General features: G+C 41.0%; 1 protein-coding gene, 1 non-coding gene and 1 pseudogene across 2 annotated transcripts in view; all 3 read right to left on the bottom strand.

Annotated features, from left to right (window-relative positions):
* The window catches only part of TPD52 (tumor protein D52), a 177,476-nt gene that overhangs the window by 28,173 nt on the left and 125,969 nt on the right, over positions 1 to 23,334 (bottom strand). The window lies entirely within an intron of this gene.
* On the bottom strand, positions 2,208 to 2,371 carry LOC115868977. The gene has a single exon (XR_004045911.1). It is a non-coding gene; the product is annotated as a U1 spliceosomal RNA (small nuclear RNA).
* On the bottom strand, positions 4,909 to 5,382 carry LOC105979248 (annotated as a pseudogene).

Below are 23,334 nucleotides of genomic sequence, written 5' to 3'. Positions count from 1 at the left end.
CTCTCTCCCGGTTCAAATGACTGACCTTCTGTTCGCAGCACGCACTTTAAACACAGTGCCACAGAGCCCCTTAGAGCATGCCTACTTAAAAACCCCAAACTCTAAATTTACACAGCAGATTGCTAAAATGTACAACATGGACACTGTGTGCTTTTGGTTTCATAACAAAACTTCTTCAATGAACAAGAAGAAACAACTGCTCAATTATAAACATATTTTCTCCCACTACTCAGAAAATGGCTAGTTTAGCGATGATCAGATAAAGGAAACAGACCCATCTGAAAAGTGACTACGGTTCTAACTTCACAGTCACTACCTCTTTTGTTGATTCACATTAAAGAAATTGGTTGTTGAAAACCAGTGCTGGCAAAAGTAATTCTGATGCCCAAGGATGGGACAGGCTCTATGACCACAAAACTATGCCAGCTCTACCTTTTAAATAGAGTTTGTCAAGAGAAGTGTGTCATTAGGCAGGCTTGACTGCAACAATCCACTACCCACAAAGCTACTTTAATGTACTGTCTCTATTGAAAATCACAGTAATCCAACAATACATTGCGATACTTTCCCATCACTGCAGCAATTCCCACCACAGGCAACACTTTGTCTGCAACAAAGACGCCTCACATTCTCCGGCTGCAAAACCCCCGATCCCGACTTGTACTGTATGGCTGCCAAGAGGAACATCTTTGTGCTCGACAGTACACAAAACTGGCTCTTTTCTCTTTTTCTCTTTCTCTTTCTTCTCTGCCCTCCCTCCCAGACAATAAACTGTGTGGTTGCTTGGTAAGGAAATGATTTTTCACCCCCTTCCTCTTCCCTTTGCTTCATTTGTTTGTTTGTTTACATGACAGACAACCACGTCTGCCATCCGCGATTACGCTGAGTCCAGATCATGAAGACAGTCAGTTCCACTTTCTGACTTCATGTGAGCCGAGAGGTGCTTACTGTAGCGTTCTTTGTAACCGAACTGATTTAGGAACAGCTTAAATATCCAACTCTAGGGGATCGAGTAAATAGGGTATGCTATATTCCTATAAGAAAAATAGGATTTTAGGAGAATGATAAAAAGAAAACATTCATTATAGAGTTAGTAAGTGAAAATGGCGGATTGGAAAATATAATAGCAACTTAACTTTTAAATTAAATTCCAAAATAATACATTTTTAAGCATTACAAAACAGAAAAAACCAGTATTATCTCATGGTAGTGGGATATAGCTCTATTTTATGTTCTCAATAAGCAACATCACGATAGACAAAGAAAATACCAAAGTGGCCGAGGAACCACAAGCAATGCTGAGGGAAGTAGCTGTCAAAATATATATATATCAATAGACAGTTTGACTTCTTTAACATTTTGAAGAGCTCTTTTGGTTCAAAATGTTACAAAGCAACGCTGTCACTTTGAGGAAGGGCTCACTTAAACCACGCCTTGGTGTGTCCAGTGGCTCAAATGCATGTGAGAGCCGTACAGTGCAGGACGACTCTGAAGAGCCAACCCTCTGGACGACGACAAGGGTGGCTCCGAGCGGTGAGTATACGCGGATTGCAGGGGAACGATGGCATCTTTCTTGGAAGAAGTGCGTCAGAATACTCCTGACAAGTGAGGATGGAGAGACGGTCTCCCACACTTGGACAGGTTCTCTAGCCCTTAGAGAAGGACATCATACTTGCTAAAGTCGATGGTTATGAGAAGGAGGAGTTCCTTAATGAGATGGCCTGACAGAGAGGTCATAACAAGGGGTGTAAGCATAGCAATTTGTGAGGACCAGGCAGCATTTTGTATGATTGTATATGGGGTCACCATGGGTCTTAGTAACATGGTTCCGGCTTTGTAATCAGAAAAACAGTACTGCAGTATTGCCTCAGGCTGGATGGAAAAATTAAATTGATTATCATTAAGAAATACAATAATTCATTCCTTCTCAAAGATATCATTTACTAGCTTTTCAAAAACTGGCACCCAGAAAAGCCACACAGCTTTCCTGTGAACGCTGTAACACGTGACCGATAGCAATTGGGGGTGGGGGAGTAGAATAATAATTCAAGAGCTAGCGAACAGAAACATCTGATTTAGCACCTTAAATAGTGGTCAGCAAGACAAAAGTATAGTTTTGATTGCTCAGTAAAATTGGAACAGGAAGGGAAGAAGATTGTAAAGGGTGGCAGATACAGATTTAGAGATGAACTTTTGTTTTTCTTTCTCAGGGGAGAGTGCGAACGCAGTCCCCCACTACCACAAATTATGCAGCCGAGTTTCCCACATTTGGGGAAATCACAGGGGTCAGCACATCCGGAGTGCAATGGATAAGCCCTGCCCTGGGAAAACCACTTCTGTGATCATGGTATCTCCCCTGCCAGGTAAGTATAGAGATGAACTTTTAATAAACGAACTAGAGATAAAACTGATAAAGTCATACAAACACGGAGGCTTAAAACCTCTGAAACCAATAGGTACCTCATCAATGCAGAAATACTTATAGCTGACTGATCATTTTTATGCACTAGTAAACTAAGTGAAATGTACTACTGATACGTTATAGGCAACAAATAATTATAGTTGGTTTAATTTTGTGTGTGGTGGTTGATATTAATGGCAAATGCAAAATAAATGTGTTTTTCTTTAAATAAAGGATGATACGAACAGTTCCCGTTTTATGTTTACCTTTGCCCAGTTGACAAGCCTTTTTTATTATCAAACTGGATTAGTACGAAAATCACTTCTAGTTTACTTTAAAGGATGAATAAGACTTTACATAAAGTACATTGTCAAAAAACTATGAAACAAATGAACAAGACAGAGATGGCTCTATGGAGTGACACTGGTTAATTGTGTGGCATTCAACTCTCATCATCGAATAAGTGACACAAAGTCTCCTGGTGTGTGATCTGGAGGTCACAGTGCCTGCAATAAACAACAGAGTAGGTATTTTTCAGAGATATTTCTCTAGAAGCCAATTCATCTATTTCTCTGTTCACTAGTAAACACAAATAAAACTGAAAGTTGAAAGAGTAGGTAAGTGGAGACTTGTCAACAAGTATAATGCAACTTTGAAAGCATGCACAGCTTCCTTATTTAATTAGTGAGTGAACATTTAGCAAATCAAATGTTAGTATTATATTACCAATATGCTGGTAGTTGTTACACTGTAGAAATAGGTATACTTTCGCCACACTCTGGACTGCTTGTACTTTTTTTGTTAATAAATGATGTTTGTTTAACGGCTACTATTTGCCACACATGTGCTCTGCACTTCACGTGACTCATTCATCACATACAAATAACAGCAGAGCAAATAACACATACAAATAACAGCATTACAATTATAGTCCCCATTTTCAAGTGAAGAACTCTCCCAAAGTCAAGCAATACGTAAATACTACAGCTAGGATTCAAATGTTTGCCTCCCTGATTGCAAAGTCTTTATTCTTTTTATTACATTGAGTTAAGAGAAGTACAATTTAATGCAAAAATTAAGAAATGCTTCCTGGTTAGTGTTTTAATAATGTAACGTAATGTAACTAGATAATGTAATATAACTAGATAAAGAAAAATGGTTTCATTGCCCTTAAAAACACTAACAAATGTACATTTATGTAGAGAAATTATATCCAAATATAGTTTGGACATAAGCAAATTTATAGATAACTGAACAATTTGGTTGCAAATCGGTCAAAAATGCATTTTAGTCTATCAATTTATGATTTAACCGACTTTTAAGGAGTTGGACTATAGGTTCAATTATTTAAATGTGTTTTCTTATCAGAAAACCCTAATGTAATCATATCAACAAATGGGAAACATTTTTTGCATATATTTTACAGATTCACATTTAAGAAGGTAAAACCAAACAAAGAAATCTAAGAGTGTTTACTTCGAGGATTCTCTGGTGTCCTGGGTTGGTTGTGGGAGTATAGTACAATTATAAAATAAACTGTATGAGCAATGTTACAAAGAAAAAGACCAAAGAGAATTTTAGGCAGGTCTCAGTCATTATTAGCAGTTATTAGAGGGCCTTGGGCAGAAAAAAGGTGGGCCCAAGACAAGCTACAAGAAGGGTTGATAACTTGTTACAGCCGTTGAAGACAAAAATAATGATGTGATATGTAAAAACTCTCACCAAAAAGCTAAAAAAGAAAGGAAAAATTCTGTTATTAAATATTCCAAGAAGAGCATCCTTTCAGTCTTCTGGTCTTTTCCCACAGGGTTGTCATTCTTTCTGTAACACAGGTACCTGCCTCAATTTCCTATCAGTTAAACCACTCTACTTCATTCTTAACTAACAAACCAATGAAACTTACATGTTAACAAAGTTGATGATGAAGCTCTTTTATGAGGACCTAGAAATATTATTTCTCCATTTTTAATAAGCATGTGAAGTGATTGGGGATGTGTTGAAAAGTTAATTTCTAGGTTATATCCCCATACATTCTGATTCTTCACATTTGGCGTGAGATTAATGGACTACATATAGAACAACAATTTCTAGTAAGCAAATATATTTTAATACAGAAGCTTTGTGGCATCACAGGAAACTTAATTCTATAAATGAGGCATTATTGTACACATCTTTTGGTTCTTTGGCTTAAATTTCTTTGTGCATTTGTTTTTAAAATCAGTTCACCTTGGTGATTTCCTCTTCATTGATGTGCCTACCTCCCCCAATTTCAGTCCCTTCCATCCACCCGAAAATACAAGACAGTGAAAGGCATTGCTGGGGTTCTGAGTCCCTTGGGTGGCTAGAAAGGGCACAGAAACCAAAACAACTAAGAAGAAGGCAGATATGGAGTGGGAGAGTTTGCAGAGAGAGATGAAGAGGAAACTGAACGAAGTACTACCATCTCTACCATCACTGTGGCCACTCTACCATCACTGTGCCTGCTGGGAGGGGCTGGAGCGAAAGCCTCAAACATTTAAGTGCAGGACGATCCTGAAGAAGGGAGTTGGTATTTGAGCCTGAAGGAGGGATGGGTCAAGAAAGAGGGACCACCTTTCTCTTTGCAGAATGGGACGCCCCCTCTCCTGCCCCCAGAGACTGTGGACACGTCCATCACTGTAGGTGATGTACAGCATGAAGTCATCTCCACGGTGCTCCTGGTTCAGTGGACCCACTTTGGCACTCATGGGTGGAATGGCATCACTGACTAAGAAAAACAATCCTCTTCAGCTTTTCGATGAATTCGCTTCCAGATCAAGAAGCAGAACTCACCAACTGTGAGATCAGAAGGTACCAGGCATTTCTTTTTGTCCACATCACTTATCTCAGCTTTGGGCGACTTCTCTCCTATCACTGAGACTGGACCCGGGTATTTGTTGGATCTTCTTGCCCTCAGAGTAGTGCTTCTCAAACGGATGCTCCTCTTTATACATGAACTTCATTGTTCTGGGGCTTAGGGATTGTGTGTGGGGGTGGGGGTGGGTGCAGGGCAAGGAGCAGGAGCTAGGCCAGGGCAGGGGCATTTTCCATGGATGTGTTTGTAAAAGGAATTCCTTTACTTCCCCACACAATTTAAGAGTATGATGCTAGGTAATGAATATGAAAGAGCTTCAAAAAGTTTATGGGAAAACAGAATTAAAAGATACTGTATACAGTTGAGTATAAGCCCACCTGAATATCAGCTGAGGCATCTAATTTTACCACAAAAACTGCATTAAAAATGTGCTGAAAAACTCGGCTTCTACGTGAGTATATATATATATGGTAACAGGTTTTCCTATGACCTTATGAAGCTCCTTTGCATTTTTTAAAGTTTCCCTGACATATTTTGCTTTTGACATCAGTCTTGCTAGGTTGGGGTATATACACGAAATTTCGAAAGAAAGTACCAGTAGACAAGTGGTTCCGAAGCCCTGCTTTCAGGCCACAGGAGAGGAAAGCAATACGCAGCGGCATCTTTCTTTGGTCACCATCTCCAAAGGTGGCTGCTAGCTTTCCCACAGTATCATGTTGCTGGTCTAGGAACACACACAACCTAGGTGATAATTCATTTAGATTTAAACTACTTTTTTTCAAAGCCAACTTTTCCAAACAATGCATCACCTACATTTTAAATGGTGGGTGAAATTCTACCACCACTCTCAAAATAAGGGACAAGGAGGTGCATTGTACTGGACAAAAGAAATGAAGAAAAGTATTGACAGTACTAGCAATCTATAGTACCCTTGGGGTAGAAAGAATTGTTGAAAGAGCTTTCTCACACATGAAAAAGCAATGAAGCATACAGCAATATTCTTTAGTTATTTTTAGGACTTAGATATTGAAATACTAAAGAGGCCATTATCATTTATGAATATATATAATCCTTTCTCCCACTATTTGACAAATCAGTGATGTAAACCTATGCTCAAAAATAAAAAAAAAATTTTAAATCCAATGAGTAGAACTTAATTTCCAATGCTCTGAGAAGATCTGACTCAAAGAAAAGCTAAGAAATGTAATCTCTGGCAGTAACATTATAAATTTAATCATTTGTGGGTTAGGCCAGGTTGACTAGAGAAACAAATCCAGAGCCACTCATATGTATACAGGGAAAGAGCTTTAAATCAAAGAGTAATTGCATATTGAGAAAACATCCCAGCCCAGTCTGAATGAAGTCCATAAGTCCATTATTAGCCCATATGCCTGGTACTAGTCCATAAATTCCTTTTCAAACTCACACAGCACATGCAATGATGCCGAATGCAGGAAGATCGAAAGTCTTGTGGATCTAATGCTGGTGGAAGCAACTCAGTGCTGGCTCCTCCAGCTCTGAGTGTGGTTCCTCAGCAGCAGGAAGGTGAAGCATAGAGAGAGTGTGGCCCACCTCCAGGGAGAAACAGAGGAAGTTTCCAGAATCTTCATGAGAAGGCCACGCCCACAAGGAGGCATCATCAGGCTGTGACCTGACCGACAGGCTAGATGCCACCCTTAGACTTACTTATCAAGGTGACATGAAATTAGATAGCTACCACAATTTGGAAAGCTATATGAAAATCTTTTCATCTTTCTCCAATTCCAAATGCGGTCCTAGAACATCTGGAGCCACTGCTGTATCTCGCTCTATGTTTTTCCCAATCGCCAGTTGAAGAAAGACACTCCAAACAGCACAACAATATAATGACTCTGTATCTTCCCTTAATCTTTGTATACGATCTCGTGTATTTGTAGAATCTTGAAACCAGACAGGCTCTTTAGCACTATAGCAATTATGACAAGGTAGACACCAGAAGTTCAAAAGAACTGAACAGTAGTATAAAAATTATATTCGCCATCAAGAAAATCATGAAAGAAAGAAAAAAAAAGAAAAGAAACCAAAGTTAACCAATGGTTGCCACAGGTGAAGGGGGAAAGAGTTGTTGTGCAGGGGGCATTTAGTTTATGTCAACGGTGGTAGAATAAGTTGGAAGATAAACAAGTGGCCTTCTAGATGAGAAGCAACAAAGTCCACATGGAAGAAGCACACCAGGCTGTGTGACCATGAGGTGTTGATGGGATCAGGTATCAGGCATCAAAGACCCAGAAGAAAAAATCATATCATTGTGAATGAGGGGGAGTGTGGAGTGGAGACCCAAAACCCTGCTGTAAGCAATTGGATATCCCTCTACAGCAGGGTCACAGGGAGGAGATGAGTCAGTCAAGATGTAGTATAGCACCAATGAAACATACAACTTTCCTCTAGTTCTTGAATGCTCCCCACCCCCTCACCCTACACCCCACTATCCCGACCCCAATTTTACCTTACAAATCTGGCTAGACCAGAGCATGTACACGGGTACAAATAAAATCTGGAAACACAGGGAATCTGGAACAGATAAACCCCCTCAGGACCAATAGTGAGTAGCTATACCAGGAGGGGAAGGGGAAGGGGAGGGTGAGGGGAGAAAGGGGAAACCGATCACAATGGACTACATACATAGAACCCCTCCCAGGGGGATGGACAGAAAAGTGGGTGAAGGGAGACATCGGTCAGTGTAAGACATGACAAAATAATAATTTATAAATTATCAAGGGTTCATGAGGGAAGGAGGGTGGTAGAAAGAGGGGGACAATGAGAAACTGATACCAAGGGCTCAAGTAGAAAGAAAATGTATTGAAAATGACGATGGCAACAAATGTACAAATGTGCTTGACACAATGGATCTATGTATGGATTGTGATAAGAATTGTACAAGCCCCCAATAAAACTATTTAAAAAATAAGTTGGAAAAGGATATCAATAATGGTTGTACAACACAAAGAGTATAATCAATGAATTAACCTTGAATTATACAAGTACAAGTTATGGAACTGGAGAATGTCCTGTTGTGTATGTTTTTTACCACAATTAGGAAAAAAATACATACATAAAATGACAACAAAGAAGAAGAAGAAAGTGTTCTAGAATATGGTGACAATTGTACACCTCTTCTTGATATACTGAATTATTGAATTGTAAGACATGTGCTTTAAAAATTGTATTCTGGAGAGTCTCTGAGAAGTCACCTGTTGTGGTCAGGTGGCATCAAGTCTGTTCCCACTCATCACGACCTCACGCACAACAGAAGGAAGCACTGCCTGGTCCAGGGCAACCCTCACAATGGTGCCCATGCTTGAGCCTACTGTTGCAGCCACCGTGTCAACTATACACTAGCAGAATGTTTACAAAGAACGTTTACAGCTCTTCAAGAATTTAGGCTCAATTGCTTTCTTTTCTAAGTCAAATTGTGAACTAAGTAAAAAAATGAACTAATGAACTAGAAATGAATTTGAGTAATTTGTTCTGAAATGCTGAAAATTACACTTACTGCTAAAAATAAGGTGCTTAAAATGTTATTTCAACAGTTTATGCAGATCTAAAGAGAAGGTAGACATGAATATCTTTCACCATATTATCCATCATAAGAATGTGTGTCCTGAGTACTATAAAATAAGGGAAAGGGATTAAGATGAAAAATGTTTTCCAGGTTAATGCTCAGGCTAAAAAAAAAAAAGCCATGACCAGTTGACTTGGAAAACGGTAGAACATACTGTTATTTTGCCATAGTTTAATGTAGTTAGATGGCAAGGGCATTTGTTGATGAGGTAAGCTAATCTCCATTTAGCAGACACTCCCTTTAGATGCCCTAGCGGTCTACGAGTTTTCTTCCTGAAAGGACGAGGCTCCTGAGCACAATGAACTGACGACGGCTGCTGGGTGAACGTGAGGAGACCTGTTCCTTTGTTCTATTTTATTTGCTCCAGGATGCTCAGGGATAGTGTTTCCAGTCCAAAGGAAAGTGGATTCACGGAAGGCAACACAGAAACTGCACCAACTCTTTACTGCTCATCCTGGCTGACCTCAAGGAAGATGCATAGAGATTAGGGGTAAAAATGAAGGTACCATTTCAAGAGCTTCATTGTGATGGCTTAAGTCTCGAGAGCACCTCTGCTCAAAGCGAAGGGAAGGCATCTCTGGGAAGATGACTTTTCACATTCTGGCCAAGTGACCACCTCCAGGTAATGCCTATATCCACCTGGTTCTGAAATTCTACTTCACTTTTCTTTTTTTCTAATCCTGGAACTTCTGTAAAGAAAGCTGAGAGGATTAGTATTAGGTGCCTGAAGTCAGGGTTGTTTGTTGCCAAGTCAAGGTGAATGTATCCAAGAGTTCTCAAGAATACTAGTGCTATAATTAACTTGGTCAAAGCTGATCACTAAGCAGCACTAGATCTCTATTTGTACAGTTTTATAATTTGAAGTTAATTAAAACAGCTTCCAGGCTGCTTTTTAAGTGTTACTAAATAAAGGAATACCTTAAATTATTTAACAGATTATTGCACCTATGACTAAAATAAGAGAGAGAAGAAACCTCACCTATTATGCATTGATACAAGGAACTTTGATTATAAGGCCTACTTTTGGAGGCAAACAAAACAACAATAACAAAAGCCCACCGTTGTACATCCCTAGCCTAAATCACTCAGGCGGGGGATTCTATTTTGTTTCCTTTTAAAGGGGGGAAAAAGGGTGGGGGGCTAACAGGAAACTCAAAACATCAACATCCTTCCATTAATTGTCTATATTTTTAGGAGGAATCAATAGCCCTATTTCATTTCAAGTGGCCAAGATCTAAGATTAAAAGATCAGTCCCCCCACCCCTTTGCCCCCAACTGTCTTCTTCGTACTTCAGTTAGATGTTGTTGTTAATACCAAGCGTTATTTCCCCAGCTGTGAAGTCATCAAGCTAGCAGCTGCTGGAGCAAACCATGCCAAACCTACACCAATACATAAAGACAGCTGCCTTGCCTGTCCTGACAGATGAAAGAAAGTTCTAAGGCTTCGAAAATCTCTACTACTGGCAATGGTGGTGAAGGCAGCTGCTTGCCTGTCACACGGCTGTAGAGTGTGCTATGTGACAATAGCTACAAGAGGTGAAGAATGAAGACGACTAATTGCTACCTGTAACAGACTGTTTCCAAATGGTTTTCATAATGGGATATTACATTGGTCTTGATACTTTTAAATTTCCATTCCATACCATTCCATTCACAGAAGCAAACCCTTACCACTATTTAATGGTCTAGTGTCTACTTTAATTTTAATAAATGAAGCAAATAGCCTTAAAGATGTGTCCAAAATTTAAGAGTCACCATTACTAAATGATAGTCTAACCAACTGCTACAAAGTTTCAAACAATGTGAGAATCACTGAGGATAAGTTAAAATTTGAAGGGACAATTTGGCGGCAACTAACAGACAGGAAAGATTATTTTTTTCATTAAAATGGTGCTCTGCATAAATTCAGTATGGAATAAAGGTCAACTTAGAGTTTATATGAAGAACTTTATTTCTGTTTTAGTAATTTTTTAAACTTAAAGCAGAACACATGCATTTTGATCATTGTGATATCTGCATTTTCTGTGAAACATTTAAAATTCACTTAAACCTCAGGATAAACATATTATGAGCTAAAATGGCAAGTGTATAATCCATGGATGGTCAACTGTAGTGATAATAAAAACCCATGCTCTCTCTATCTAAAACAAGATAGGCAGGATAAACAATCTGGAGGAGAAAACAACTAGACCAACAGTTCCTGGGGGAGGGGGAATGACCCGGGAGAGGGGAAGGAGGGGGAAAGGAGTGGGTGTTATCAAACCCAGGGACAAGGGGACAACAAGTGATCCAAAATCTATGGTGAGGAGGGTATAGGAGGCCTGGTAGGGGCTGATCAAGGGCAACCCGAATGAAGGCCTAACATGATAATGGGATAAAAGGAAAGTAAAAAGAAAATAAAAGAAGAACTAGGAGGCAAAGAACATTTATAGAGGTCTAAATATAAGCATATACATATGTAAATATATTTATATATGATGATAGGGAAATAGATCTATGTACATATATTTATGTGTTAAGTATTAAGGTAGCAGGTGGACATTGGGCCTCTACTCAAGTACTTCCTCAGCGCAAGAACATTTTGTTCGAATAACCTGGCATTGTGAGGCTGACCTTTAGCCATGATCGCTGAAGACAAAATGGGTGTATAAGCAAATTTGGTAAAGGAAGCTGATGGTGTCCAGCTATCAAAAGATAGTGTATCTAGGATCTTAAAGGCTTGAAGATAAACAAGCGGCCATCTAGCTGAGAAGCAACAAAGCCCACATGGAAGAAGCACACCAGCCTGTCTGATTATGAGGTGTCAATAGGATCAGGTATCAGGCATCAAAAACCCAGAACAAAATCATACCCAATGTGAATGGAGGTGAGAGTCTGTGTAGAATGGAGACCCAAAGCCAATCTGCAGACAATTGGACATCCCTATACAGAAAGGTCACAAGGAAGAGGTGAGCCAGTCAGGGTGCAGTATAGCATCAATGAATATACAACTTTTCTCTAGTTCGGTGATTCTCAACCTGTGGGTCATGACCCCTTTGAGGATTGAACGACCCTTTCACAGGGGTCGCCTGATTCATAACAGTAGCAAAATTACACTTATGAAGTAGCAACAAAAATAATTTTATGGTTGGGGGGCCACCACAACATGAGGAACTGTATAAAGGTCACAGCATTAGGAAGGTTGAGAACCACTGTTCTAGTTCTTTAATGCTCCCCCATCTCCATTATGATCCTAATTCTACCTTACAAATCTGGCTAGACCAGAGCATGTACACTGGTGCAGATAAGAGCTGGAAACACAGGGAATCCAGAACCGATAAAGTCATCAGGACCAATAATGAGAGTAGTGATATCAGGAGGGTAAGGGGAAGGTGGGAGGAGAAAGGGGGAACTGACCACAATCATCAACATATAACCCACATGTATAAATAAAAATTATTTAAGAATTATGGACTGGCTAAAATGTATTTCACAGACTCATTCCATCCTTTCATGGAAGGGTTTAGGAATCCACGGAGGCATGGGTTTTCCCTTATAAATGACGCCCTTAGTTAAGGTGACCAGATTTTAACATTGGTAAAGCAGGGCACCAGCGGGACACCATTGATAAAACTCATATCCTGGCAAAATAACCACATGGCAGCCGAAAACTGTCTACCCTAGCGTGTCGTGCATTCTTTCAAAAAATCAGGACTTTTTTTAAAACACCGTGGGACGCAGGGAAAAATTGTTAAAAATTGGGACTGTCGCGCCAAAAGCGAGACGTCTGGTCACCTTACCCTTAGTTCAATTTCTAAATTACTTCTAGCTTCAGTGTCAATTTTGTAGAATTCTGTGTGCCTGATGCTGGCTAATAAGGAGGTAGAATTTTCAATTAATTGGATCTTTTCTGCAAGAAAATAGAATGCTCTAGAGTAGAACACTATATAACAGCTCTGGTGAATGACCTGGAGCTAAATGTATTTATTTGCAAAGAAACAAAAGCAAAAACAAAATGTGGAGTCAGTATGTTAAAAAATTATAGAGGAAACATTTAAAAATACATGCTTAAAGCAAGAATCATAGACAGTAAATAGTGTTATAGTCCTTTATGCTATGTATACATCTAATAAAATATAAAAACTTGAACTGAAGCATACGCCCCATATTCAAAATGGTGATAGTTGCTTTTGGAGAGCAAGCTAAACAGTATCGGGGAGTTGAATTAAGTGGATGTACCACAGACAGCTTGTTGTTCAATTAATCTTGGTGTGTCCTCTGCATAGCATTGGCTGGGTTAGGGTAGCAGGGTGTGGTCAAGGCTTGCATTTCCCAGGCCTTTCCTTGCTGAAGTAAGACAGCCAGATCCCTCCAGGTGGACATTTTATATGGATGACTGAGGTAGCAGATGGTCTCATTGCCACAGAGTCAAATAACTACCCTATAGGACAAGAGAAAATTGCCCCAGTGAATTTCCGAGACTGTAACTATTTAAGAGTAGAAAACCCTGTCTTTCTCTGCCAGAGCAGCTGGTGGTTTTGAACTGCTGACCATGTGGATCACATCCCAACACATGACCAACGCACCATCAGGGCTTCTTAACTCTTCAAGATGACCTTCACCTCTAAAAGGTAAATTATTTTAAAAGGCTCACAGAGCTAGCTATACAGTAAAGAAAGTTCCCCACGACGAATCAATAGCTGTACTAGGCACTTCACTGGACCCCTGGGTGGTGCGGTGGGTTAAAGCCTGGCAAGACTGCCAATGACACTTCAAACCTGCCGACCACTCGGGGGGAGAGATGACTGTCTGCTCCCGTAAAGATTCAGCCAGTCCCAAGGAGCAATTCTACTTTGTCCTATACAACAGGGCTTCAAAGAGTTGGTGGGAAAATGGTTGTGAAGGGCTGAGCTTGCAGCGAGCAGCCCAACGTAAAACCATGCCCCCACCAGGGCTCCACTATGGCACCGGACAGGCGGTGCTTTGTTCTGCTGTGCAGAGGGCAGGAGTAGAAACTGACTCAACCGCATCTAATAACAACAACATGGCCGAAGCTGGGCCATGTGGATGAGGTCAAGGACCAGAGAGGGGCTGCAGGCACAGCTAAGAGGAAGAAGAATTGGATTTTGAGCATTTCTGATAGTCCCCCAAACACACCATGATCACAAGCATGATCTTTTGCGGTCTGTGTGGCCACTGCAATGAATTTTCAAACCCAGCAGCGGCACAGAGAAGCCTGGGGAAAGCCGGTTGGTGCCAGAATCAGCAAAGAAGTCTGGAAGGTGGACATATGTCTGACGTCTCCCCATAGATACGGGCCTTGGGTTGATGGTGCGTTCGATTCTCTATCCCGCTTCCTTGTAAAGTAAAGAGGAAGTCAGGTATGGGCCAATGCCCTTTTAGCACACGGAGCAAGTGTTTTAAAGACGGTCGGTACGATCTTAAAGATGAGTCTAGAATAAAGAAAGTGTAGCTGCAGTTCAGTAATGGATGGAAGAAGATCACAGACTTATGACTGACACAATAAATACCGAGGTTGGGATGTCATATGCTCAGCATTTTCAATCGTAAGGAAACATCTTGGCCTCAGCAAGCTTTCATCTCGATGGATGCCAAAAGCATGATGCAAAGATCAGCTAGCTCAAAAGTTCTCTTAAGGAAGACCAAAGCTAATGAAGATGATTTGGGGGTGCATAGTCATGGATTTACCAATAGGACCCAGAAAGCAAAGCACAATCAAAACGATGGCTTCCGAGGAGATCTTTGGATCAGTTAAATTCAAGGCAAGCAGGTCATTTCAGAAGGTTATGGAGACCATTTTTGGAATTATAAAAGGGCAATCTTGAAAGATTTTCTGCAGGGACACAGGACAATCATGGGGACTTATTAGGAGGCATGTTTTAGAAACAAAACAAAACTGCATTAGTGAGAAAAAAGAAAGTCAGGAAAATGGTACCAAAGAAGTTTTTCTCATCATGACAAATCAGTCTGCTCATTCTTGAAGGGCACCAAGGGCCTAAGAGAAATTCATTAGGAAACCTTACCACACTCACCTTCAATTCCTGAGCTTGCCTCTTTTTAAAAATTTTTTGAGTTTCAGGGGTTTATCTGACTTCAGGGGACTACCGGATTTCTTAGATACTGTTCTGGACAAGTGGTATTTAAGATTAAATAAATAAATGTCTGCTGTTAATGCTCTGGAGTTGCAATATGAAAAATATTTTGATTACACCAAACCCAAACCAAACCAACTGTCATCAGATTGAATCCAACTCCTGGTGACCCTACAGGACAGGGTAGAACAAGACTGGAACTGTTTACGGGACAGAAAGGCTTGTCTTTCTCCCTCAGAGTGGCTGATGATTTTGAGCTGCTAAACTTTCTTTTAGTAGCCCGGCGTATGACCACTATACCACCAGGGTTTTGTGATCACCCAATATTGCCTATAATTCAAAACATCTGCCCTGTGACTTTGGGATTCCTTCCCAATAATTGCATTTTCTCTGGGCATGGTGTCTTTAGCAGACACTGCTATTTCCTACTGCATACCCACTGTTCTTTTTCTACCTCCATTTCCTCATTCCGAACCGAGCCCCCTTCAGCTCGGATATCCACGCTGATATTCCTAGGGAATGTTGTATGTAGTCCCAACCCCAGGTAGATCTCAGGACCAGTTCATGGATAGCCAGGGCCATCACTCAGGCCTCACGCACAGAAGGGCTCTTGCTTGGGGTTTAATGGCCATTGTTTTGAAAGTCTTGAATTTTCTCTCTTTATATGTATTTTGTAAATGATGTCTGATGGGAAAATGAAGCATGACCCAGGGCTTAGAGTCTCAATGCCCTCACAGTCCCACTTCCTCGGATGGGTTTTTCAGCAACCTGCTCCTCAACAACTGCCCTGCTCAAATCAACCAGTGTAGCTTGCGCCCATCTGCGTTCAAGATGGAAGCTGAGGAGCATCAGTAGGGGAAAGCCCACTACTCTACTGACAGCGAGGGCTGTCATCCATCCATCCCCAGTGAGGGCTGAGGTACCACCACGGGATAAGGGTGGGGCATGCACTTTGTGGGCTTTGGTGCAAGACAGGAGGAGGCCCTTCCTGTTCCAAAATCAGAGCCATGGTGCATTCAGCTGGTCAGTTGGCAGTAACTTCTGGCCCACACTTGAGCTTGGTACTTCTGTTTGCTTGATATGAAGTGGTAATACGGTGCTAAGGTGACCAGATTTTAACATTGGTAAAGCGGGACACCATTGATAAAACTCATATCCTGGTGAAATAGTCACATGGCAGTCGAAAACCGTATACCCTAGCTTGTCGTGCATTCTTTCCAAAAATCGGGAGTTTTTTAAAATGCCACGGGACGTGGGAAAAATTGTTAAAAATCGGGACTGTCCCGCCAAAAGCGAGATGTCTGGTCACCTTAGAATACCCTGAGGTTGAGCTGGGAAGGTGGGACAGGAGGTTAGATTAACTTTCCTGCTCCTAGATGGATTGGGCAGCATTTTCATTTTATACCGGGCCTTGCAGATTATGCACCCGCTGGCCCTGCTACATCTTGAGCAATCTAAATTAATCATGGTATTTTTTCAAAACCCATGTCAATGACTGCTTTAAATCTGGGCACAGGATAAAATGCTGACCAAAAATATAGAAAGGAATATCTGCAAGTAAATCTTTTCTTACCCTTAAAAAGAATGTGAACCCTGGGCTATAATGGTTACACACTCGGCTGCTAACCACGAGTTTAGTAGATCTGAGGCTTACAGTCTGAGGAGTTAGTCTCAGAAACCCATTGGGGCAGTTCTACCCTGCCTGACAGGGTTAGCAGGAATCAGAACTGACTTGACGTACACATGATATTACGCTTTTGAAAACAGTAATAAAGATATCATAGAACCTATTTTAGCAACTTTGGAAAATAATTGCCCATTGCTCTGCAATATCCTCAACCCTACCCCCTTTCCCTCAAATGAATTTTATTACTTACACAGTCCAAATTAAAGTCAAACTACTCAAAAACAAGCCCTTTAAAAATATTGTAAAATATCTTCAGTGATTTCCATGATCATAAATTAAAACTAATAAAGCAAGTCACCTTGCAGTCAATTCTAATTCATGGCGATCCCATGTCTGACAGAGGAGAGTGTACTCCACGGGATTTGTAATGAATGGCTGGTTTTTCAGAATTAGCGTGTCTCTGGGTGGACTTGAATTGCCAAGTTTGTGGTTAACAGCTGAGCACATCAGCCATTAGTACCACCTGGGGACAATAGATAGATAGATAGATAGATAGATAGATAGATAGATAGATAGATAGATAGATAGAAAGGCAGACAGGCATACAGGTACAATTTAATTCACATAGATACATTTCTATGGGAAATTAGAAAAAACACCAAATTTCTAATAAGACTACTTTTGTTTCTATTTCATCCTTCCCCAAATCAAGCTCATCACTACTGAAATGTGTACTACATCATGGAGAACAGGGACAAACCTGTTGAAACTTAGAGGAGAAATGTGACTGTATTCTATTTTGGAAAAAAAAATTGGCATTAACTAGTTCTGACAAAGAAGTAGTGATGCTCTTCCTGTAGGAACAGTTTGCTATCAAGACACAGTCTCCCAAACAGGCTAGATGCGGAGCTCTCACCTCACAGCAAAACAGCGCGAAGCATCTTGTTCTTCCTAATGGAGCCCCTCCGATCACCACTCTGAGCCATGGTCCTTAATACAGGCAAGGCCCCGCACCCAGGAGAGTTCCCGAGTTCTCCTGGGCAGTTGAAGCGCCCAATACATTGATCAGGCCTCCCTTGAGAGTTGTCTACTTCTGCAAAGCACACGATCTATTTCTGGATAAATAACAATAAGTCGGCGGCCAGAAAGAAATATTTACAATTTGATAAATTCATGTTAGGCAAAATATCCAAGAACAGGTCAGGGACAAAAAAATTCATCTGATGAGGGAGGAGAGGGGAGGGGCGGGAAAGGGGTGATACTGTGGTGTCTTGGAGAAACAAAACAAAACACCATTAAAACATGTTTATCACTTTTTTAGAAATAACTTGGGATAGTGGGAAAATTAATTACACATTCTTTAGACGCCACGGGGCTGAAGTCAGTGCTCTGACTAACGGAGCAGCTGTCAGTGCCGAGTGGGCTCCTGTCCTCATCCTGTCCTGACCTCAGTGCGGAGCCTGAGAACCTGTCAGGAAGGTGCTCTCACACTGGGAGACATCGAGCAGCAGCTGTGTGAGCTCAGCAGGCGGCAGCCGTTTTCTCTCTCTAAAAAAAAGACATTATGCCACTCTGGTTGCATATTTCATAATGCAAGGGATATGAGAGCGTTTCTTGTTGCTGCAGAGGAAGGACAGTGAGCTCTCCACCCGCCTGGTACACGGCTCTCACAGACGGGACCTACCACAGTATCATCAGGGTCTGGAACTTGATCGATAACTGTGCTTGCATCCACAGAGTCTCTGTTACAGTCATCACTGGAGAATCTGTTCGTGGGAGGAGGACTGTGCTTCTCCAGAGGCGGGAGGGGTAGGGATGGAAGAGGAATGGAAAGCAGCAGCACAGGGGCAAGTGCGAGGAGTGTTGGTGCAGGCTGGGGATAGCGAACCAGAACCACGAAGCAAAACGGTGCGAGCGGTGGACAGGAAAACTGGTTTGCTCTGCACACCCTCGCTCAAATCACAACGTGAAGCTTTAAAAAAAATTAATAGCTGTTATTTCTACAAAGTGACAAAAAGTGACGTTAAAATTCTGTGAAAACAATCGATAAAATAAGTAAAATATAAAGGAGAGGTTATAGGAAAGAAAGTAAATAATATATACAAGTGGGATTTTAAAAGTCCATAGAAAAATGGGAGTGAAAGAGACTGGAATTGTAGCACAAACATTTTCCAGCCTGCACCCCCCCTCCCCCCATCTACAACACACTGCTCCTCTGTCCTCCAGGGTCGCCAGGAGCCAGAAAAGCCTAGCACAGACATGCTAATACTACTTCCTTTCAATGTCAGTCATTTGCCCTAGTGACAACATTTCTGATTGCTTCTTTCCAATCTTTCCCTTTTATATTCAGAGAATATATTTTGATGAAGAACTATGAAATAAGTGGGCTCATGAATTCTTCCTGATACATTGCTTGAGCTAGATAGAGTAGCTGCTACATGGGCCCCTTTCCCATGAAAGATATGAGGCTCTCTGCTCCTATAAAGATTTACAGTCTCAGAAACTGTGCATTGGGTCACTAGGAGACAGAATTAGCATACCGTATATATACTTGAGTATAAACCGACCTGAATATCAGCCGAGGCACCTAATTTTACCACAAAAACTGCATTAAAAATGTGCTGGAAAACTCAGCTTATACACGAGTATATATAGTAACTGGTGGCTGTGGGGTTGGGTTTTTTGGAGGAACCAAGGAAACCTAATGCACTGAATTGAGTCAATTCTGACTCACAGAGACCAGCTAGATGAGGGTAGAATTGACCCTGTGGGTTTCTAAGACTACATTTTTACTGGAGTAGAAAGCCTCATCTCCCTCCCTCTTTTGGTCCCTAGAAGTGGTCATTTTCCTGATCTTGTAGGCAACCCTGCTAGTGGAAACGTACTCTGTGGATTTGCTTCTGTTTCTAGCTACGAATGGTAACCCCAGCCCTTTTTTTTCCTTCCCTATTTTGTGAGTGGAAACCTACATCTAACCTACCAGGGCTGCGAGGATGCAGCTTCAAGGACTGTGAAGGGCTCGTGGCACAATCTGATGAGCGTCAGTTCTAAACCTTGAAACCTTGCTACTAATATTGAGCCCTCTGACCAGGGATATAATGAAAAGTCTCCGAGGGCATGGGAGAAAAACAAAGAACAAAGTTCAATTTCACAGAGAACAAAACCTGACTTCCGAGACTGAGATGAGGCTGGAGGAGCCCCGAGACTTTCACCTTAGGATGACACCTTTGCAAGCCAGAGAGGAAGCCACTCCCAGAGAACACTTTCAGCCAAACAACAGACTGGGCTGTAACATGAACAGGAGCACCGGGAGGAATGTGTTTCTTCGAACAAATTTCTAAGGAGACTAAATGGACAACATCTGCCCCAAAGCAAAGCTGAGAAGTTGAAGAAGGGAGGTAGCTGGAGGGACAGACACGGGAAGGCAGGGCGGAAATGGGGAGAGTGCTGACACAATGTGGGCGCACAAGGACCGGAGGACAATTTGTGTGTCTACACTGTTGCATGGGAAACTATTTGCTGTGGGAACTGTCACCAAAACCACGAGATGTTTTTAAAAAAAAACTTGACTCATGTCTGATTGGCAGCGTTCCTAACTGCTCGAACTCCGTAGTTAGCCGTGTTTTCCCTCTGGAGATCTATGGAGAAGCTCTTTTCCCTGGAATTTTGGTGTTCCTTGCTCCATTTGATTTACTTAAGGTAAAACCAACTGGATGTGGGTAAGTTAACACATTAAAACGTAAGCTAGAAGAAAAATGAAAAAGAGCTAGATGGTTGGTTTAGAAAAGACAAAATATTCTAATTAAAAGCCGAAATTGGCAGACCAGTTAGGAACATGAGTTTGACTAAATTCTATTATGAGAGTCGCGTCTTCAATAAATCCAAGGCACAGAAAGGTTAAAAGTAAATAAATGAGAAAAGATATGTATGGGGGGCTTCAAGTGAATGGAAAAGCTACATTATTTTTGAATATAATTTGTTTCACAAACTTTTTAAAGCCCTCTCATGTACATATTATATAAACACTAATGAAAATAAAGTTGCTGTAGTCATATTAATAAGAGACAGTAAAGTTAAAGCCTGAAACAGTAGAGAATTTTGAAAAAGAACATTTCATAACGACAAATGGATCGACTCTACTGATGTTGTTAGGTGTGGTCCAGTCCGCTCCAACCCTAGTGGCCTCATGTCAGTGAGAACGCTATCGTCCCATGTCAGCCTCAAGACTGGTCCTTGGTTGTAGCCACTGTTGTATTCTCATAAATAGTTACAGTCTCAAAAACTTAAAAAGGGTAGTTCACCCCTGTCCTATAGGGTCACTACTGACTCAATGACACTTGAGTTTGGTCTCTCCTTACATGTCCAAAGCATGTGAGACGAAATTGCACCATCCTTGCCTCTAAGGAGTATTCTAGCTGTGGTTCTTCTAAGACAGATGTGTTGGTTCTACTAGCAGTCCATGGTACTTAAACTATATTCTTCACCAACACCTAACTTCATGTGCATTGATTCTTCTTCAGACTTCCTTATTCAGGGTTCAACTTTCCCATACATATGAGGCGACTGAGAATACCATGGCTTGAATCAGATCACCTTAGTCCTCAAAGTCACATCCTTGCTTTTCAACCTTTGAAGAGGACTTGTGCAGTAGGCTTATCCAGTGCAATGCGTCATTTGATTCCTTGGCTGCTGCTTCCATGGGCATTGACTTTTGGATCCAAGGAAGACAAAATCCTTGAAAACTTCAACCTTTTCTTCATTTATCATGATGGTACTATTGGTCTAGTTGTGAGGATTTGGGTCTTCTCTACATCAAGCTGCAATCCACACCTAAGCTGAAATCTTTGATCTTCATCACCCAGTGCTTCAAGTCCTCTTCACTTCCAGGAAGAGAAAATTATTCTAAAACTTTCACCCAGTACGATAGTTTCAAAATATGTAAAACAAAGTTGATTCAACTTAAAAAAGAAATGGCCAAAAACATAACCACAGTGGAAGATGTTACAGGTAACTGTCCTCGTTATGTATTACTGACATAACTGAAATATCACGAGTATTGACAAACAAAAGTATTTTCTAGTACAGTTTAGGAGGTCACACAGCATGCTCAGAGGCATCAAGTCTAGGGGTAAGCCTCCGATTTCTCTGTTACTCTGGGGGAAGGTAGCTGCTTCCTGTCCACATTAATGGTCTGGTGTCTCTGGGAGATCACGGTGTGCCTTGGCTTCAGTCTCCTCCTGAGCCTAGGAGGTTCTCAGCACATCACTCAGATCTAAAGAATGAGCTCACTTCTAGGTTTTCCTTTGCTGGTGGTAGTAGTTCTCTCTTTCTCTGCTCACTATATGAAAAAAAAGGTGCTACAGGCTACACCTCAGGGGTTTTCTCCTTACACTGGATCCGGGCTGTGACTGGAGTACGTGCGTCACATTCCACCTAACCCCTTTAGAAGAGACTGCCTGATCAGATCACATCACATCATGGAGGATGATATATCAGAATTGAATTGTCCAATTACACCATTATACAACTGTCAAAGAACTCAGAATCATAGTTTGGGGGCACACCATTGATTCCATGATACTGATACCACAGAGTGAAGGAAAAAAACCACAGTAAGGTGCTTGAGAATTTGAAGATTGAGCAACAGAATAAATTGAAATGTCTCTGGCACATTTACCAAAACTGACTACATGCTAAGTCTTCATGTAAGACTCAACCACTAACATTATAATATTTTAAGAGTATGGTAATTGATGCAATGATTATGACAAATCAATGATACAGAATGGAGGGTGCAAAACAGCACTACTGAGTGATAGGCATTCAATTTCTGCAAAAGGAAACACTGCAAACAGAGCGCTGGAAAAGGACAGTCTTTTTAAGAAATAAATGGAGCTATGTCAACTGCGATCACTGCTATCATAATGCCGACCAGGGACATATATAAATCATAGACAAATGAATATATTTTGAACTCACACATAATTCCAGCCCTGATCTAAGAGTCATTTGTTTTTATGACATGGCCCTACTCAATACCTGCCTTTTGAAGTGATCATTGGAGACATTGGTGTTATAGCCAAGTGTGGTGAAGAAACCAGATGGTGCCTGACTACTAGAAAGAAAAGCACCTGGGGTCTTAAGTCTTGTCTTATAACAAGCAGCCATCTAAGAGAGATGTCAGTTAAATCCACATGGAAGAAGCACTCCAGCCTGTGTGATCCATGGAGTATAATGAATAAAATCCAAATCCAGAGGAGGGAGTGGTATTGGAACTTCAATTCTAAACATCTGTTTTGCAGATGGTTATGTGTGACAGTGAAACTATTTGCAGGGTCCCATGGATTTAGCCTATGGTGAATCCCCTCTGACCATTGTCTAGGAATGTGAAAAGCCTTGCTATCAAATGGAGTACATTGGAAAGTGGGTTAGTAGAGCTGTAGTTAGGTTAAAATTTAACAGCTCATCATTTGTTCTCCCTTAGAATAATTTTAAATTTGTTCTACTTACTTCTGCTTTTCAAAAAGTTGATGTTTTTCTCTATTTTATTTTGCTATTATTGTTGTTTTTTGGGGGATGGGGATGTTTTCCCATATATGAAAGCAAGTGGATTAATAGTTTCTTAGGATTATGGCAAGGGGAGGTTGAAAGGAATGGGGAATGATAATGAGCACAAGAATGAAGAAAATGCCCCGAGAAGAATTTATTTCAAAGGATGGCACTGAATCTGCAGCTTCGGGAGAAGGATATATCTGACCAGAGCACACAGGAGCAGATGAC

Source organism: Echinops telfairi, unplaced genomic scaffold (assembly GCF_000313985.2).
Source record: "Echinops telfairi isolate 266 unplaced genomic scaffold, ASM31398v2 ScPeMD7_1;HRSCAF=3_0, whole genome shotgun sequence".
Classification (NCBI taxonomy): domain Eukaryota; kingdom Metazoa; phylum Chordata; class Mammalia; order Afrosoricida; family Tenrecidae; genus Echinops; species Echinops telfairi.
Note: the sequence above shows the minus strand (reverse complement) of the source record. Positions and strands in the feature narration are given on the sequence as shown.